A 19,004-nucleotide genomic window follows, 5' to 3' on the forward strand; every position below is an offset into this window, starting at 1 on the left:
GACTTGGGTTCGAATCCAACCTTAACTTTCTATGTGTGCGGCCTTGAGAAAGTCGAAGCTTCAGTGCCCTTGTTCATAAAATGGACTATTATCTAGTCACTGAGGGGATTAAATGAGGTCATGAAAGTGAATACTTAGAGTAATGCTTCTTGCATAGTAGGTGCTCAATAAATGCTAGCTATCACTATAATACAGGTTATTGAGCAAATGATCCCCAAAAGCTGCCTGCCCCACCGACTCCGTTCTCTACTGATAAAGCAATGTTGAGGCAATCCCATTTTTCCAAACCAAATGGAAATCAGACAATTCTAAACTTCTAGAAGCAAAACTGTTTGAAATACAAAACCCCTTCACGATAAACAATAAGCCTTCAAGAAGCAGCTTGTCATCCAAAGGAGGCTCTCTGATCCCCCAGACACTGCTCTGAGAACTGCTCTGTGACACACACATGCTGGGGTGCACTGTAGTAGCCATGGTCAGGGCTGCCCACAGGTAGTGGACAAAAGTGGAAAATTCCCAGACCCTGTGGCAGACACCCTGGAACCCAGACATTCAGCCCGGGAGACGAGGCTTGCGTGTGGCAGAATTACAGCCTTAGTAGGTAGTAGAAGTTATGTCTTGGCATAAAAGACACCAATCCCACAGTTGTTTTTCCTCTGAGTGACCGGGAGTCATCTTCCTCCACACAGGCTGCCAAGGCCCCCAAACTGAAGTGGTCCTCTATGAGAAAAACAAGGGAAGCAGAGAGAGACGGCATTTCTTCCCACTATGCCCTGACCAAGAGTAAATCCTGCAGGCTGCTTTTCAATAGCCTTGGTTAGAAGTCAGTGTAAAAGCAGCCTTGAACTCAGTCCTAGCCATCCTTTTCAGCCCTCCTCACACCTGGTCGGGCTGAGCTCACATATGTGCCATTCTTCCCCCTCCCTCTCCTGGGGCAGAGATTGCTGATGGAGCATAGCACTCAATCCTGCTGAGTCCAAATGTGCCCGTCAGTGCTGTACTTTAGGCGGGTGCTGTCATCCAACCAAAGTCAGCAACTTGCCAGCCCTGACCAAGACTGGATTTTATGCAAAAGACATACTAAACAACTCCAGGTTAAAGGAATTAGGAGACCAAAATCAGTTTGGGGGGGCCACTATTTTTCAAACCAGACAGTAAAGAATATTGCTATGTATTAGCCACCTCACTTTAGATTTTGATTGTTTTCATAGCTTTCCAATCTTTTTAAAGTTTCCTCTCCGTTTCCAAGGTGTTTCTGATGCATCCACTTAAACACAGTGGCCATTCAGTGGCTAGACCTGGCCTCTCCATCTGAGAGCACTTCTCCTCCATTTTAGAGCTTTCAACATTTAAAACCCCCTCAGCAGCCTATCAACAGAGCTGTGAGTGAGCTCAACCTTTCCCTGGAAGTGGTGATTTAATGTGTGAATTATATGGTTATTAGAATGGGTGTCAGGGAAACAGTGTAATATATGTAATGTAGAAGCTGATGGGGCTGGAGGAACTGAAACCGTCTGAATGATTTCTGATGCTTCTTTTAATACTGTCAATTATTCTTATGACCGATCATTCAAAGCTGTCTATTACCTTCTAATAATAATAATAATAATATTTTTCACTTAATGTTGCACCTTTCACCAGGGGATTTCAAAGAGCTTTGCAAACATTCATTAGCACTTTATGAAGTGGGCAGGTGATATATAAATACCGAGTCACATGTCTCTGAATAGCAGCCATTAATAGTTCCCTTGACACCACATTCAGGTTAGGGCAGAAATGAAAAAAAAAAAGACCATATAAATGAAAAGTCAGGCCTCATTATTATGGGCATTTACTGGGCACCCAGAGAATCCTAGCTGAGATGAGCCTCATTTTCTTGTCTCTCAGTTGGCAGGAAAGGCGGTCTGTTTCTGTCCTCTGGCTACCTCTCCTCACTCATACAAACACCTCATCCTGAGACATAGTACAGACCGATGTACAGACAACCCAGAATACTGGATTCTTCCAGCCCCCAAACTCTTAGAATTCCTGTTTAGAGGAGGCATCTTGATGGGGAAAATTCTGGCTGTCCTAAAGAGGATCCTCACACAGAATCCTAAGTACCTTCAGCCCAATCCTCAGAACAAAATGGAATGACTGAAATGCACAGCAGAGGCTAGGAAGGAGAACCGTGCAGACCCTGGGCAAGGGGAGTTAGAACAGAGAGGTGGGGTGTGGTCAATGACTATCTGAAGAGCAAGTACACGAGGTGGCCCTGAGAGCCAAGGTCACAGGTACCCCAGTTGAGTAACTGGTGGCAAAAGGCAAAAGAGAAGAGTCACCCCTGAATCCTTATCCTCTATAGTTGGTATGAATTAGAAGATATAGCTAGAATGAGAACCGATGACCTATTTTGGACTATTAATATTTTCACTTCTCTCTGTGTATCCACCATTGGTATATTAGTCAGGATAGGCTAGGTTAGGCTGTGGTAATAAACATCACCAAATATCTCAGGACACTAACACAACAACAAAAAACACGTGCTTCTTGTTTGCATGAAATCCACTGCAGGTCTAGGCGGCTCTTCAGGACATTTGTCCTCATGCAGTGGCTTGATCTTATCCACCTCCATCTCAACATGCTTCCCGCTTCACCATGGTAGGACGAAGAAGATGGAAAAATAACACACCAGCGTTTAAATGCTTTTCCCAAAAGGAGCAGGTGTCATTTTTATTCCTAGCCTATTGGCTAGAACTAGTCGCATCATTCCACCCAACTAATGGAGGGGCAGGCAGTTTTCCATGTCTGAGGGGAGGAAAATTGGAAATACCTGTGGGTATTAATAATGTCTACCACAACTAGCAAACACATAGTGTTGGTTTAGTTTGGTACCAGGACAGTGGAATCTTCTCTACACCTCAAAGAAAATGTGATCGAGCACAGGACAAGAGTATTATGACGCACGGCTTGGCTTGCTTTGCCTCATGCTTTGTGGACATGGTCAGTCTGAAGGTAAATACATCCTCAACATGATATAGCCCACATATTGCTAGGGGTGGCTTTGTGTTTCTTCCTGCACAAATCCTTCTCACAACAATTATTCCTCTCATGCTCTCTGTCTTATTTTTACCCAATAATGAAAAAAGGTCTTGCGTTAGTATATTCCTGTCTTTCCCCAACCCCAAATTTCCTTTACACAAAGGGTGTTCTCTGAGTGTGAAAACATGGGGAGAATCCTTTGAGCTAATATTTCCATGTTGTCTAAAAAGGTTCTATCTGCTCTCCTTGAAATGTAAGAAGTGACCCTCACACTGACTCCTGCAATATTTACCCTTGCTTACCCACCAGTGCATTATCCAATTTGCTTCCAAATTGTTGATGACATCATCAGGTTAGGAAAATACTTTTTCACTCTAACTCACTATCTCTTCTTTAAAAGGAACAACTTTTCTTGAGGAAGATTTTTCTGAAACCAAAACTGATTTTGTGTTCTCTGTATTAGAAAGAGTGGGAAACACAAATGTACCAACTCCCTTTCTCCCATCCCTTTTGGCTCCATCAGTCCTTCATTCTCACCTGGAAGTTGGGTTGGAGCAGAGTCTACTGCGGCAGAAAAACACCAAGACAGAGAGGAAGCAAAGGGGAACCCTGTGTCATGATTAAGTTCCTAGCAACCTTTCATTCTAATTCTCTCTAGCAGTGGAAAGAATAGATTTGAGAAGTACAAGACCAAAAGACAAAAATTACTTCCTCTATGAGACCTTGGACAACTTAACTCTCTTGGCTAACCTGTTTACTTATCTGTAGGAAGAAAACCATAATTCTGCTGACATTATAAGACTGTCATAGGAATAAATGAAATTATACATGTGAAATGGCTCAAAGAAGGTATTTAAAATTTACCCCACTTCTTGAAAAGGTAGTGCCGTTTACCTCTCTCTCTCTCTCTCTCTCTCTCTCTCTCTCTCTCTCTTTCTCTCTCTCTGCCCCCTCTCCCCCTCTCCCCTCCCCTCTCTCCTCTAACCTTTCACTAGGCAAAGAATGTGAAAGGCACAATGGATCTTTCTTTCCCCAAGGTCTAATCCCACTAGGCCTCTGACCATGACAAAGCTCCATTAGACATTGGCCAGGTAAATTCCTTAAACAAAAGGACAAGTCTTTCATTAAATTTATTACCGTTTCCCTGAAAATAAGACCTAACCAGAAAACAAGCCCTAGCTTGATTTTTCAGGATGACATCCCCTGAACATAAGCCCTAATGCGTCTTTTGCAGCAAAACTTAATATAAGACCCGGTCTTATTTTACTATAAGACTGGGTCTTTTGTAATATAATATAAAGCCGGGTCTTATATTAATTTTTGCTCCAAAAGACTCATTAGAGCTGATGATCCAGCTGAGTTGTTATTTTCGGGGAAACAGGGTAATAACTAGTCTGCATATATTATTTATTGTTCCCTAATACAAGATCCTTAGCATGTGTCCTCTCTTCTGACTTGAAGGGAAAAGATTACGTAACAGAGAGCTAAGGGGTTTCAGGTGCCATACCCGGAGGGTAACATGATAAGTTAAATTCCTCCCAGGGAACCCCTACCTTCAGGTTTGTACATTCCTATTAAAGTTGGTACTTCCTCCTCATGAATCTCAACCCATCTTTTGGGAAACCCCAGTCTCTCCTCTTGGAGATTGGCTCAATCCCCTCCCACACCCCAATCCCAGGTCTATTTCTCCATGTCTGAGCAGGGCTTCAACAGGAGGGTGAAAGAGGTGGGCTGCCAGCTGCCCACCCCTGCACAACACAGGGAGGACACACATCTGCCCAAACCAGTCCATTCATCACCTCCCACTTCCATCAGTAAAACTGAAGGCACATCTATTCTCCTAATATTACAGCTAATAATTGTTGGGCTAAATAGACACATTCTCCAAAGACAAAGAGAGCTTATTCATTCATTCACTCTACAAATATTTATTAGACACCTATGTGTGTCAGGAACTCTCCTTGAGTTTGGGGACAGTTGCTCCTCTCATGAAACTCGCATTCTAGTAGTGTTCTGGATATCTACTGTTTTCCCCACCAGTACCTCTCTCCACGCTTTTCAAGCCACCTCTGTGTCTTGGGAGACTGACCTTTATGGATTGCATCAATTAGCCTTGCCCTCTGGCTTCTGCGTGGGTCAGGCCAACGTGGAGCACTATCAGAAAGAACATAGGGTGGAAGAGGAGAGTGAGGTAAGAGTGTTTGTTCCCCCAACACCCTCTGAGTTGGACCCCAGTCCTTGCCAGACGGCCTCTCCTGTAAACTATAGCTAATCTCTCCAGGTCCGAGTAGCCGTTCCGCCCCTGCCTCAGTCAGGCCTAGGGGAGATAACAGTTCCCTGCCTTTGCTACAAGGAGCATCACCATCCCTGCTGGGTTCCTTCTACTTGCCTAAATCTTTGTAAGTGGTGCTTTATTAACCTCTCTTCAACTATCCCATTTGAGCAGGATGTTTTGTGCTGGGAGCTCACTGATGCAGGGAAATAATTAAAATGATTCCTGGCACTGCTTATAAAACCCAGATTGTAAAAGGTGGCAGACTTGGAATGGGAAGAAAGGGCTCTTTGAGTAGGTAACCTGACTGATGAGCAGAGTTCAGCAATGATGGGGCACAGCATTCCAGACCAAGGGAGGGCCAGTGCAAAAGAGCCGAGGTAGGAATGAGCTCTGTAGATTCAAAGATGGAAAGTGAGGCCAAGGTAGTGAGGAGGTGGTGTGATCCGTGCTGAGAAGCAGGAAGAGCCACAGCAGATGGAGCCCGAGCCACGGTGAGGAGTTCAGAATTCACTGTAAAGGCAATGGAAAGACACTGAAGGGTTTTTACGCAGGACGGTGACGTGATCGGATTCATATCTTTGAAAGAATTCCCTCAGAATAGATTATTGGGCAACGGGAGGAAGCAGGAAGATCAGTTGGAGTCTGTGGCAGCCGTCCAGAGAGGAGACGATGGATCCTGGGAATTAGGGTGATGGTGGTGCAGGTGGACAGTACATTGCCAGGATATATTTTGAAGGAAGAACCCACAAGAGGAGGAGATGTGAGGAGCGAGGGGAAAAGATGTGTCAAGGACCCCTGGGAAGTTTGGGGCTTTCGCCACTATGTATGTGCAGGTGTCACTGACATAGATGGTGAGAACTGGACGTGCAGGTGGAGCTCAGACAAGACATGCAAGCAGAGATGTCAGGCTAAGAAACATAAATGTGGCATCATCAGCACATAGAGAGGGGCTGCATGCAGGGGTCTGGGCGAGCTGGCCGAGGGAGGGAGTGCACTTCCCTCAGCGCCATCTCAAGTGGACGATGAAGAGAAATCATTTCTCACTGCGCAGAAATTGCAAAGTGCTGTTGTCTCAACCGTCAGTGTGTCACATTTCCTTCTTTTCCTACTTCCAAATTGTGTCCCTTAAGGCCAGAAAATAAGAAAGAGGCCCAGCTCTGAGCCATATGCTTTTCGTAGCTGTTCTTCTGGTAATGCAAAGAGAAGGCTTGAACTCATAGGGGTGGTCTGATTATATTGTTTCTAATGGACCCTGTCTGTCCTCAATTTCTGTCTGGAGGAAAGGAATGGATGGCTTTATTCATTCAAGTATTCAATAAACATTGACTCAGTAGCTACTACGGGCCAGTGCCTAGGTGCTGAGGTTACCAGTATATCAGGGAAGAAAACAAAGAAACTCTCTGCCCTTACAGAACTTACTGTCTAGTGAGGGGAGGCAGAAAATAAACAACAAACATAAATTTGAAAACTAAATGATACAATTCTTAGAAACTGGTAAGATCTATGGAAAAACCAGAACAGAATAAGGGGCATTCAGAACATGGAGAGGGAGTCTGAATTTAAGTAGGGTAGTCAGCGTAGGTCTCTCCGGCAGGTGACAGTAAAGCAGTGACTTGGAGGTGAGGCGTTAGCTAAGCAGATTACGGGATAGAGTTCCAGGCAGAGGGAACAGTAAGATCCTAGGTCAGGAACAAACCTGGTATGTTGGAGGAACAGTCACGAGGCCTGTGTGACTTAAAAAGTTGTGCCTAGAATGCACTCCCTTCCCAGCACTCACAGAGCATCACTTGTCCTTCAAAGGCCAGCTCGAATCCTAGCTCCTCTGTGAATCTCTCCCCACATCCCACAGGTCACTCTAGTCTTTTACTTCTCCGGACAACCTCAGTACCCACAATTAAGGTCACACAGCTCAGCAGTTATTTGCAAATGGTTTCACTGATTTTTGCCTCCCCAACTAAACTCTGAAGATTTCTGAATTCAGAGGACCATTCTTTGTACACTTTGTGCCATCCATGGCACACAAGTAAATAATAAATATAAGTAAATAATAATGTGACTGATTTATTAATGAAATGAGCAATTCTTAAATCGTTTATATTTGACTTTGAAACACAGGCAAATAAAGATGTGTAGACGTATGCCTAGAATCTTCCCCCTACCTACTACTGACCCCTCTCCAGGACCTGGCTTTCATATCAAAAGACTGAGATCAAGAATGACAGGAGGGATGGACGGGTGAGGAAGCTTAGGTGATTATGGCCTGTCTGATAGAGCAATGGTTCTGCTCTGGAGAGGGAGGTAGAAGACCTTGCCATATCCTCCAGCTTTACTACTAATAAAATTGATCAGCATTTCGCTCCTTGTGTTCTCAATTGGTTAAGAACCTGTAGAAGTGCAAGGGTGATTAATTAGCACCCTCAGACTTCCAATACAATTTAATTCTGATAACAAGGTATCTTAGAGAAGTCTCTAAGATATGTAAACATTCAAGCACATTAGCACAACAGTGATCAAGACCAGAAAGATGAATTTACAATGTTTCCAAGAAACGGTGGCAAGTCTTGTGGCTTTAATGTTTTGTATAGTAAGACTATCAAGGAGATTCTTCCAAGTAAGACTTCAGAGTCTTCATTTTAACAAATGAGAAGGAAAACGATTAAACATATATATTTTAATGATGCCAATGGAAAATTTCAAACTGGCATTGCATATCCCCTGTGATAAGGCACTGAGAAGCCCACAGCACTTCCATGTTATGCCTGACAAAAATGCGCAACTTAAAACAGCTCAGAAGGAAACAATCAGACAAACTGGGGGGAAGTTTACAAAATAAGGGACCGGTACTCTTCAAAAATGTCAATGTTGAGAATTACAAAGAAAGACCAAGGAACATTGCAGATTGAAAGAGGTTAAAAACAACAACACATAATACTTAAATGCAATATGTGACCCTGGTGTGGGAAAAACAGTTGCTAGAAAGGACACTTTCAGGACAATTGGCAAAATCTGAATATGGACTATTAGGTAATAGCTTTGCATCAATGTGAAACTCCCTCATTTGGATGCCTTCATGATGTCGATGGACCTACATTCTTAGGAAATAGTCATTGCCACCATCATGATCGCTGCAATTTATTCTCAAAGGGTTCAGCAAAATAAATAAATAAATAAATAACACGTCATATATCGCGCACAGATAGAACAAATGTGGGGAAATAGTGACAATAGGTTGACCTAGGTGAAGACACAATTCATTGTATTACACTTGGAACTTTTCAGTAGATATGAAACTTTTCAAATTAAAAGGTAAAGTTTAAAATAAAAAAAAAGATACACCCAACAAGATACCATTATTCTTACGTATTCTTCAAACTTTGAGAGAAGATGAAATAAGTCTTGAGGATGCCATTAGAGCTAGAAAATTATTTTGTAACAAATCCCCCACGTCTAGGTGTGCTGAGTCTGTAATTTAGGTTGCTTCACCCGAGGCTCTCACTGCCTGAGTGACTGCTTTCCATTCTGCATGTCAGAAGCAGACCTACCCATGGTGCCAAGTACAAAGCAGTGGCTCACAGGCTGAGGTTGCTCTGACTGGTTTCATTCTGGGGCCATCGGTCAGCCCTTCTCACTTTCTGTCCCTCCCTGGCCTTGCTCCCTCCATCACCTCCATCCCCATTTCAGTCCATCAGTATGTGAAACACCCAAGTGTGCCTTTATCATGGCATTTTAAAAAATCAAAAACGTATCTAACACTCAGCTACATCACAGATTTTGTTTTTAAAATGTATTCATACTGCCCTCAGGCCTCGGCCATGGAAACAAATATGCATACATCCACTTTACAACAGACCTTTTTATTACAGTTTTTCAAAAATTTCCTTGAAAAGGATTCAAGACAGACACGCCGTATGCCAAACAGTGTTAAGGTAAGGTTTCAGTGTGTAATTATGACCATTTCATATAATTCATTGCTGTCATAAATTTCAGGTAATTTGCAAATTCTGTTTTGGTTGCACGACCACGATGCCTTCATTGCCTCTTCATCAGCACATTCGCAAGGCCAGGCAACATCTGCGGCGCTTCAGTATGTATCGGTCATTATGCTCCATAAAGATTATCTTGTTGCATGTTCACTACATTATTAGGGATATGGTATTATCTCTATTCCAGAGACAAGAAAATTGAGGCTCAATGGTGAAGTCACTTGCCCAAAAACACAGGACTATAGAGTCCAGATCTTAACACTACAGACCCATCGCCCATTGTCTGCAAAGCACCGTCTTGGATTCCATCAGACCGACATGGGGCCAGGGAGAGACTCCAGAATCTTGAGAAAACTCAAGGACACAGTAACGAGAAAAGAACATTTTCTGCCACAGGAAGAATGAAAGACTTCTGTTAAACCTTTACTTTTTTGTCTGAATTCCTTGAACTTCACTCTCATGGACGAAAAAAAGCCAATATATTTTGCCATTTGTTCTCTTCTTGAGATCTTCCTGAACAATGTAGAATGGTCTTTTGAAACGGAATCAAGTTCTTCTGCCACCCATCCAAAGCTTCAAAATGCCAGTTCTGTACAGATTGCACCAAAAGCTTGGACATAACTCACATGTAAAAAGTACAATACTGAATATGAAAATCTGAAATATGTACTGCATACGTAATGGCAGTAAAAAGCCAATGATATTTTAAAGGTATTTTAAAGATTTAGTATTTATCATTGTAACATAGCTTTTATGTTTGATGTTATACAAAGCTATAAGCTCACTTCTGAATCAATGCTATTTTATGGCTTGCTGTTATATTTATGGAATGTTACTGTGAACAAAGCAGAGCAGGCCAAGTCTATTCCCAACATAACCTATAAATAATGTAAATAAATAAACTAAGCAAATCTTCATGAACCAATGCATTATTTACTATTCCTTGTTGCTGAAATACAAGTTTAAGTCTTGGTTACGTATTAATGTACAATCTTAGCCATTGCTAGGTCTCCCTGGGAGTCAAATGCTAAAACTTAACTCAGAATTAATCTTGCATGCCTTCCCAACTCTAACTAAAAGCCATCCTGCTCTTCAGAGGCAGAAACCAGACACTAGACTCTAGAAGCAACATCTCCATCATAGGCCAATGATCTACAATTATCCCAAGAAAGTCTGTTCAGCGCCAGAGTGTAACTAACCCGAGTGAGTGATCTATAGCTTTTGGCCAGTTGGATTTTGCATGACAAAACTACTAGGATTTTATCTCACTGGTTCAGGCTATTTTAACTTTCATATATTATACTCTGAGTGGTAGTCACTCAAGCTTTCTTCATGGTTTAGAGTGTGTTTAATGATCCATTCTTTCATTCAAACAATATTAGTTGAGTCCTACCATGGTGCCAAGTACTGTCCACCTCAGGGTATCATAGTGAACTTGATAGATACGGATGTTTTTACAGAGATCACAGTTGTGGGGAAGTAGTGAATCGGACAGCAAACAAGTAAACAAACGAACAAGATAATTTCAGTAGTAATGAGAAAAACGAAAGAGAGTAATATGACAGAAAATGACGGGGTCACTTGAAAAAGGGAGGTTAGAGAATGTTTCTATAAGGAAGTAACCCTTGAACTGAAGCACCCTAAAGACAAACTAGGATCTTTTACCAGTTTCTCCTCCTTTTTCCTTCTCCTCTTCCTTTTCCCATCCTCCTCCTCCTTCTTTTTGTCTATTGAGTGCCAGCTAAGGGCCACTGACATATGAGGAAGGGGCAGTACAATCCCTGGTAAGAAAACATCCCAAGCTGAGCTGGGGTGGAATCCTCTTGGAGAAAGGAATGAGTATGTTAGATGAGTGCCAACGGGTGGGCAGCTGACCCTTACAGAGAACAGAGACTCAAAATTATGCCTGGGAACATAGTTCAGTTGCAAGAGATGGGTCATTGCAGGGGGTGGGTACCAGGAGATCACAACAGAAGCAGGGATGAAATAACCAAGTTGCAAACAAAACAAAGGTGAGTGCAGCCATGTGTAGCTTGGGTGAACTCAGGAGGAAGGGGCTGGTGCAGGACCTAAAGAGATACTACTGAGCTGAAGGGAAGGCATCCTCACCTGCAGGCCAACCAGATTGCATCACCAGCTTCATCCCCGTGTGATCCCTGCTTGGGAATCACTCAGAGCCCCAAGACGCAGGAGGTCTTACTCTCATGAGAGGATTGTCCTCATCTAACCATGCTTGAAAGATTCTACTGCTTTGCCCTTCATGTGTAGTGGCCCTGATAGACTTCATTCTCTGAAAAAGGCTAGAAAAGATCAACCGAGGTTTCCCAATCAATGTCCCTCCTCTAGACAACATAAATGAACAAACTACGCGGGACAGAGATTAAAGGCTTTGGCAGATGACCAGGCCCTAAGCAAATTTGTGAACAGGGTGTAAGTTGCTTTTCTACTTGCAATTAGAGCATCCTTCACTGTGTGAGGTGACTGGGCCCTATTTTCCTTGTGCCTACAATTTATTTCAACTTGTCTCTACCGTGTTTCCCCGAAAATAAGAACTAGCCAGACAATCAGGTCTAATGCGTCTTTTGGAGCAAAAATTAATATAAGACCCGGTCTTATAGTAAAATCATATAATATAATATAATATAATATAATATAATATAATATAATATAATATAATATAATACTGGGTAATATAATATAATATAACATAAACCGGGTCTTATATTAATTTTGCTCCAAAAGATGCATTGGAGCTGATTGTCCAGCTAGTTCTTATTTTCGGGGGAACATGGTACCTGTTCTTTCTATTAGGTTGCCCACGCAGTAAAATATCAAGTGTAAAAGACTATAATAAATGAACTTATTCTAAGTAGTCAAGGACTCAAAAATGGCTTAATGTTAATAAATTGTAACCCTTATTAAAGATTTACCTGTACAATGGGAGTGGAATGGAGGAAAAAGAACAATTGCCATCTACCAAGGACACTAAACAGGCCAATTAAAGAAAGGGCAGGTAGGAATGGCACAGATTGATTTCTTCTGCTACTTTTTATTGACATATACATAAGAAAAGTATGCTTACCGCAAATATACAGGTCAATGAAATTTTCAAAAAGCTGAACACACTCGTGTACTCAGCACCTAGATCAAGAAATTCAGTACGACCAGCACCCCCTTCAAGCTCCTTCCTGTCATTCCTGCCCAGGGGCTACCACTGTCCTCACTTCTAATACCTCTGTTGAGTTTTGCCTGTTTTGGGACTTTATATGAATGAATCAGCGTACACTCTTTTGTGTCTGACTTCTTGTACTTAATTAACATTATGTTTGTGAGACATTTGTTGATAATGTTGAGGATACTTACAGTATTTGTCCTCATTGCTGTACAGTGTAAGAAGTCATCTTGTAAATGTCAATATTTGACCCTCCAGGACTGACTTCCAAGCATGCTTAAAGAGGAAAAACATAAACGCATCCCCAGAGTAAAAGGAACTCCCTTGGCTGAAACCATTTTTATTTTGTTCATTGAGCACTGAGCTCTTAGACTTTCTTATTTAATTTGAAATTTACATCTGAGCTACTCTGAACGTCAGGATTCAGACAGATGAGTCGAAGTCACAACCCTTTCCCACTACCAAAGGAATGAAGCCAAGCTGTTCTCTTGCTCCAATTTTATTTCTTCTCTCACAAGTAACTACCCTTGAAGATATACCAAGAACAGCTGCCAACGACCTATCCTTTAGAATACTCAACCAGCTCAGTCAGTCAGTCAGTTGTTGGCACGTGTTCACAGGTTGCAAACATTAGAAAGTGCCTGTGATCATCATCGAGGCAATTTAAGCCTCGCAAACACATACACACAAAGGCCTGGGCTACTATGCTTTCTAGTTCCTGAGCAGCTGCTTTGTCTATTTTGCCAGCTTGCGGCTCCCCGCCCCGGCAGACACCTGGGGAACAGCAGCATTGGATCAAGCGGCTCGCATTTCTCACTGGACTGCAAACCATCTCTAGTTTTTGCTGGGATGGAAGTAAAATGTAAAACGAGACAGACAGGTAGAAGTTGGCATCGGTTTGACTGAGGTGTCACTCCAGGTCTAGTAGGGAATGGTTACGGCTGGCCTATGAAAGTTTCTGTTTCCTCAGTACCTTGAAAACTGAAGCGTTCAACACAGACCGCTCACAGGGCTGTACGATACTTCTGATTCGTTACCATCACAAATGAAACCCTCAAGTCTTCAAATTGGTGGGAGAAAAAAAAAACATTTCCGTTTGGAAGAGGTTTGGTGCCCTTTGCCCATATTGAGAGGCAGTGTGGGGCAGTGGAAAGAACCATATTCTAAGGCAGATGTGACAGCACGAGCCTAGCACTGCCGGCTATGAGACCAGAGTCCTTGAAGAACTTCACTGGCCCAAGCCTCTTCCTTCTGGAGGCTAACCTACATCATTTCCCAACCAAAGAAAGGACTTTTAAATCTAACTTTCATAAAGTGTTCTTATTGTCCAATGGAATTGGGGGGCGGGAGAACATTGGTAATTTAAATCTGAAGGGATGTGCTTGGGATTTGAAGATCTGGGCTTTTAGGATTCTGGGAAATTTTACCTCCTGGAGTATATTTGGAAAAATATTATCTAATTAGAGGAGAATTGGTCATTCTCAATAAGCTGATTTTCTATTCTTGGGTAAAAAAATACAAATTAGACAGAGGCAAGAAATAATGTCAGACAAGGTACCTCATGTCCACTATCTCATTTGGTCATTTTAATATTTTTAATGATGTTTTTGAAAGGATAATGTGTTCATTGTTAGAAGTGATGCAAGGTAGCAATGCATAAAGAAAACACTGTGCATCGCACCCTTCAATTCCCTCCATTCTCACCCTCTTCCCAGAGAAAATGAATGTTAACAGCCAGACGTATACTTTCAAACCTTTTTCTATATATATAAAATATATATATACATATATACATATGTGAAAAGTATGATTCTGTATATATATTGTGGGGACAGAGCCAGGAGTGCAGTTTCCAGGCTCTCAGCCTCACGTGGAAAGATGCTCACTCAGGTAGTAAATGGCCATCAACTGTGATTGGATGGCCATCAGCTGTGACTAGTTGGCCGTCAGCTGTAACCAGTGAGCCATTGGCCACTAATATAACTGCTGTGGCTACACTAGCAGAAAAAGTGGGGGCTAGCAAGAAGATGGTGGCTGAGCTAGCAAGTGGGGGAGTGTGGATTGTGGATTGCAGAGAGGCAATTGCAGCTAGCAAGAGTTGTGTCGAGTGGAGTTGGTCGGTTGGCAGAAAATCGGTTGTCGTGTGAATCCAGCCTCTAGTGAGACTATAGTGCTATGACTCCCCTACCTATGGCTCCGTGGGTGTTCCTTTTTGGCCTCACCACATCCTGCGTTCTTATGTGGGGAGCAGGAGCTGAGACCCCGCAGGCTGTACCGCACAACACATATAATATATATAAACATATATATATTATATATATACATACACAGACACACACACAGAATCATACTCTTCACATGCTTTTTTTTTTTTTTTTTAAGATTTTATTGGGGAAGGGGAACAGGACTTTATTGGGGAACAGTGTGTACTTTCAGGCCTTTTTATTCCAAGTTAAGTGGTTGTCCTTTCAATCTTATTTGTGGAGGGTGCTGTTCAGCTTCAAGTTGTTGTCTTAGTTGTGGAGGGCGCAGCTCAGCTCCAGGTCCAGTTGCCGTTTTTCTAGTTGCAGGCGGCACAGCCCACCATTCCTTGCGGGAGTCGAACCGGCAACCTTGTGGTTGAGAGGACGCATTCCAACCAACTGAGCCATCTGGGAGCTCAGCAGCAGCTCGGCAGCAGCTCGGCAGCAGCTCGGCAGCAGCTCGGCAGCAGCTCGGCAGCAGCTCGGCAGCAGCTCGGCAGCAGCTCAGCTCAAGGTGCCGTGTTCAATTTTAGTTGCAGGGCACGCTGCCCACCATCCCTTGAGGGACTCGAGGAGTTCAACTGGCAACCTTGTGGTTGAGAGCCCATTGGCCCATGTGGGAATCGAACCAGCAGCCTTCAGACTTAGGAGCATGGAGCTCTAACCACCTGAACCACCGAGCCAGCCCCCTCCTCACATGCTTTTGAAGCTTGCTCTTCTCCCTTTAATTACATTATGGGTATTCCTCCAACTCAACAAATAGATGTGGAATTCATTCTTTTAAAGGACCAGTGTATGGATCATCTGATTCAATAGTTCTGTTGATGGAAAGTAAGGTTGTTTCCAGTTTTCTTGTTTGTTTGCCAATAAAAGCAATACTGCAATAAATATTGGTATATATGTCCTTATATATTAGTGCTTTATTTCTATTGGCTAGATTCCCAGTCACTTTACAAGGTCAGAGCTTAAGTACATTATTCATCTTAGTAGATACCGACATATTACTGTCTTTAATCTGTCTGGACTTGTTTTTTGTATGACAATTTTGGTTTTTTTCCACATATGTAGCTAATTTTACCCACATCATTTATTAAATAAGCCACCCTTTTAATAGGTTGCAATGCTACTTTTGATATATGGTAAAATCTCATATAAATACCTGGGTCTTTTTCTGGAGTTTCTATTCTGTTTCGCTGATCTATTTATTTGATTTGATGCCAATACCTAATAAATTTAATTAAAGTGGCTCTAAAGTTCATTTTAATACCTACTAAGTATGTCTTATTATTCTTCTTTTGAATAATTTTCTTCACTATTTTAAGATATGTTTTCTTCCATCTGAACTTTATTTTATTCACACACAAAAAATTCCACTACGATTCTAAATGAAATTGCAAATATGTTTATTGATTTTTAAAGAACTAAAAATTTTACAATTTTGTCTTCTGTATAGATGATTTTACATCTCTCCATTTATTCAATAAGATTAAAAATAATTTTTAGTGGGTATAAATCTTATAAAATTATTCCTATGTATTTTAAATTTTTGTTGCTATTATAAAGAAGATGCTTTCTTAAAGTCTATTTCTACCTGACACTAGTAAAACGAAAAGTTACAGATTTTGTGTATTTATCAAATATCCAAACACCTTATCAAAAGCTCTTATCAAATCTAGTACTTTTTTTTAGTCTCCTGAGTTTGCTAAGTATCCAGTCATATCATGTCCAAATACAGCAATTTTATCTCTTTTAATATTTATACCTATTGTTTACTTTTCTCATCTTGTTGTATTAGCTACTACCTCCAAATAAATATAAGTAACTGTGGTCATAGAGGAGAGCCTTAATTTGTTCCTGATTTTAAACAAAATAATTTCATGATTAAACTGCTTACTATATTTGCTAAAAGAATTTTATAGTCTTTTCATGGGCAGGTAAATTTCCCTATATTCCTATTTTGCTTATAGTCCTGTGAAGAATGCTACTTAATTTTATAATATTATATTATAATGTCTAATGATTTAATCCCATGATTTTCTCTACTTTTAGTTTGTTGATGTGAAGAACTGTCACGTAGACTTTCTGATATTAAAACACCTTTACATTACAGAAATAAACCCTATGTAGTCATGGTGTATTATTCATTTTGTACAGGGCTAGATTTGGCCGACTAATGTTTTAGTTGGACATTTTACATCCATAAATAAATTAATATATAATTATCAGATTACATTCTCTTTGTAAAATGAAGTAAAGAACTGTTCATTTCTTTCCTATGGCCTAAAATTATTTAAATAACAGAAATTTCCATTTTACTTTATAATAGAAAGGTATTATATTACTAGATCTTATTAGAGAGGGTATTGTTGTTACACACCTTTTAAGCATGACAAGGAGTAAATGTTAATAAAAGTATATAAGTTGACAAAATTGAAGCAACCAATAAGGGACAAAGCTGGGACTGAAACACCAGGCTTCTGATTCCGGGCCTGGATCTTGGTCTACCATATATCACCTCATCTCTCCAGGCATGAGCCTGAAACACAGACCTAAACAAATGTAAGCAGAAACCCATAGCAGGACCAACAAAAGAAAGCCACCTTTTGGAGAAAACTCAATAGAGCTGTTACAAGGCTTGTAAAGAAGTTATGAACTGCTGGGAGCCACAACCATAGAATGATCTTCTTGGTATTTGTTCCTTTGAAATGGGATTGCCCATAAGGAGTAAATGGACCACTAACAGTAATTCAAGATGGTGGATTCACAAGGGGAAACTGTGTAGGGTTGTATATAGTTGTGTAAAGTAATGATAATTCACATACACATACTCCTTTATAATCTGCAAAGAGTAAGTTTACAGAGGTAATAAATTTGTCAAAATTATATTCTAGTGAAGCTGAAGATGGTAAAAGGGGTCAAATATATGGTGATGGAAGGAGACTAAACCGTGGGTGATGAGCACACAATGCAATATACAGATAATGTATTATAGAAACGTACACTTAAAACTTATACAATCTTATTAACGAATGTCACCTGAATAAATTTAATTACCAAAAAGATTATACTGACCCCCATCAGAGTCCAGTCAAGATGGTGGAGTAGGTAAACACTGTGCTTACCTCCTCCCATTACCACATTAAAATTACAACTAAATTATAAAACAGTCACCCTGCAGAATGATCTGAGCACTAGCTGAACACAAGTCCTATAACTAAGAATATAAAGAAGCAGCAAGGTAGAGACTGGTATGAGAGGCAGAGACGTGAAACAGCCTGGCCCCACACCCATGTGTGGTGATTGAGAATGGGGCAGGACATCTCAGCTGCAGAGATGCCCCCTGAGGAGCGAGGGGTCCCAGCCTTACATTGGGCTCCCCAGCCCGGAGCACCCGTGTTGGGAAGAGAAGCCCCTACAACATCTGGCTGTGAAAATCAGCGGAGATTCTGTCTGTCTGAATGAGATAAAAGGCTCCTGGAAACCCAGGTGTCCTTTCAAAGGGATCACGCACAACATGATTTGCTCCCAAGCTCTTTTCCTTGGCTCCAGCAGAGGAAAAGTGGCTCAATAGGGGCCAGAAACATACAGGGAGACACTGAGTTGTGTAGGGGCAGTGCAAGTGCTGTAGAAATAGTTGCTATTGTACTTCTGTTGAGCCCTCTTCTTGTGCAGCCTATGGAAGGGCACCATATTTCCTGTGTCGAGCCCTCCCCCACAGGGCCAAATCTGAATTTGTATTGACCTAGTGGAATCTTCTTTCTCCACACAGTGAGTTCCTCGGACTCTGTCCCACCCAACTCGAGCACCAAAGGCACTTTCGTTGGCAGACAGCCAGCCCCTGCCCACCCTGCAATCTTTCTTGGAAAACTCTCAGGAAACACAGGCCCCAGGCGGGTGGCAGCTGGGCCTTGGTGTGCTCTGAGACTTTGGCTGAGTGACCCCAGGCTTAGGAATGGTGCCAAACATGAATTTGCATTAACCTGGTGAATATCATTTGCCCCACCCTGGTGACTCCCCAAGAGCCCACGTCACCAAACTCCAATTCCACCCAAGGGTCTTTCAGCAGCTGAGCCTTATGGGCACCTGGAAGGAGGCAGCAGGCCTCGAAGTGCTATGGACAATTTCCTGAGCTGCGTAGGCTGGGTACTGGGGGCAGCTGGACTTGGTACACAGCATGGCTCCTCCATGTGCCTCCAGGTCCAGCACAAGTTGACCAACATCAGATCACTTTGTAGCTCCTACCAGGTAGTCCCAGGCTAGTCACAGGCAGTGGCTGACCATGGCCTGCACAAGAGCACCTCCCAAGAAGA

The sequence above is a fragment of the Rhinolophus sinicus genome, chromosome 1 (assembly GCF_057876585.1).
Source record: "Rhinolophus sinicus isolate RSI-liver-muscle chromosome 1, RSI-T2T, whole genome shotgun sequence".
In the NCBI taxonomy this organism is placed as follows: domain Eukaryota; kingdom Metazoa; phylum Chordata; class Mammalia; order Chiroptera; family Rhinolophidae; genus Rhinolophus; species Rhinolophus sinicus.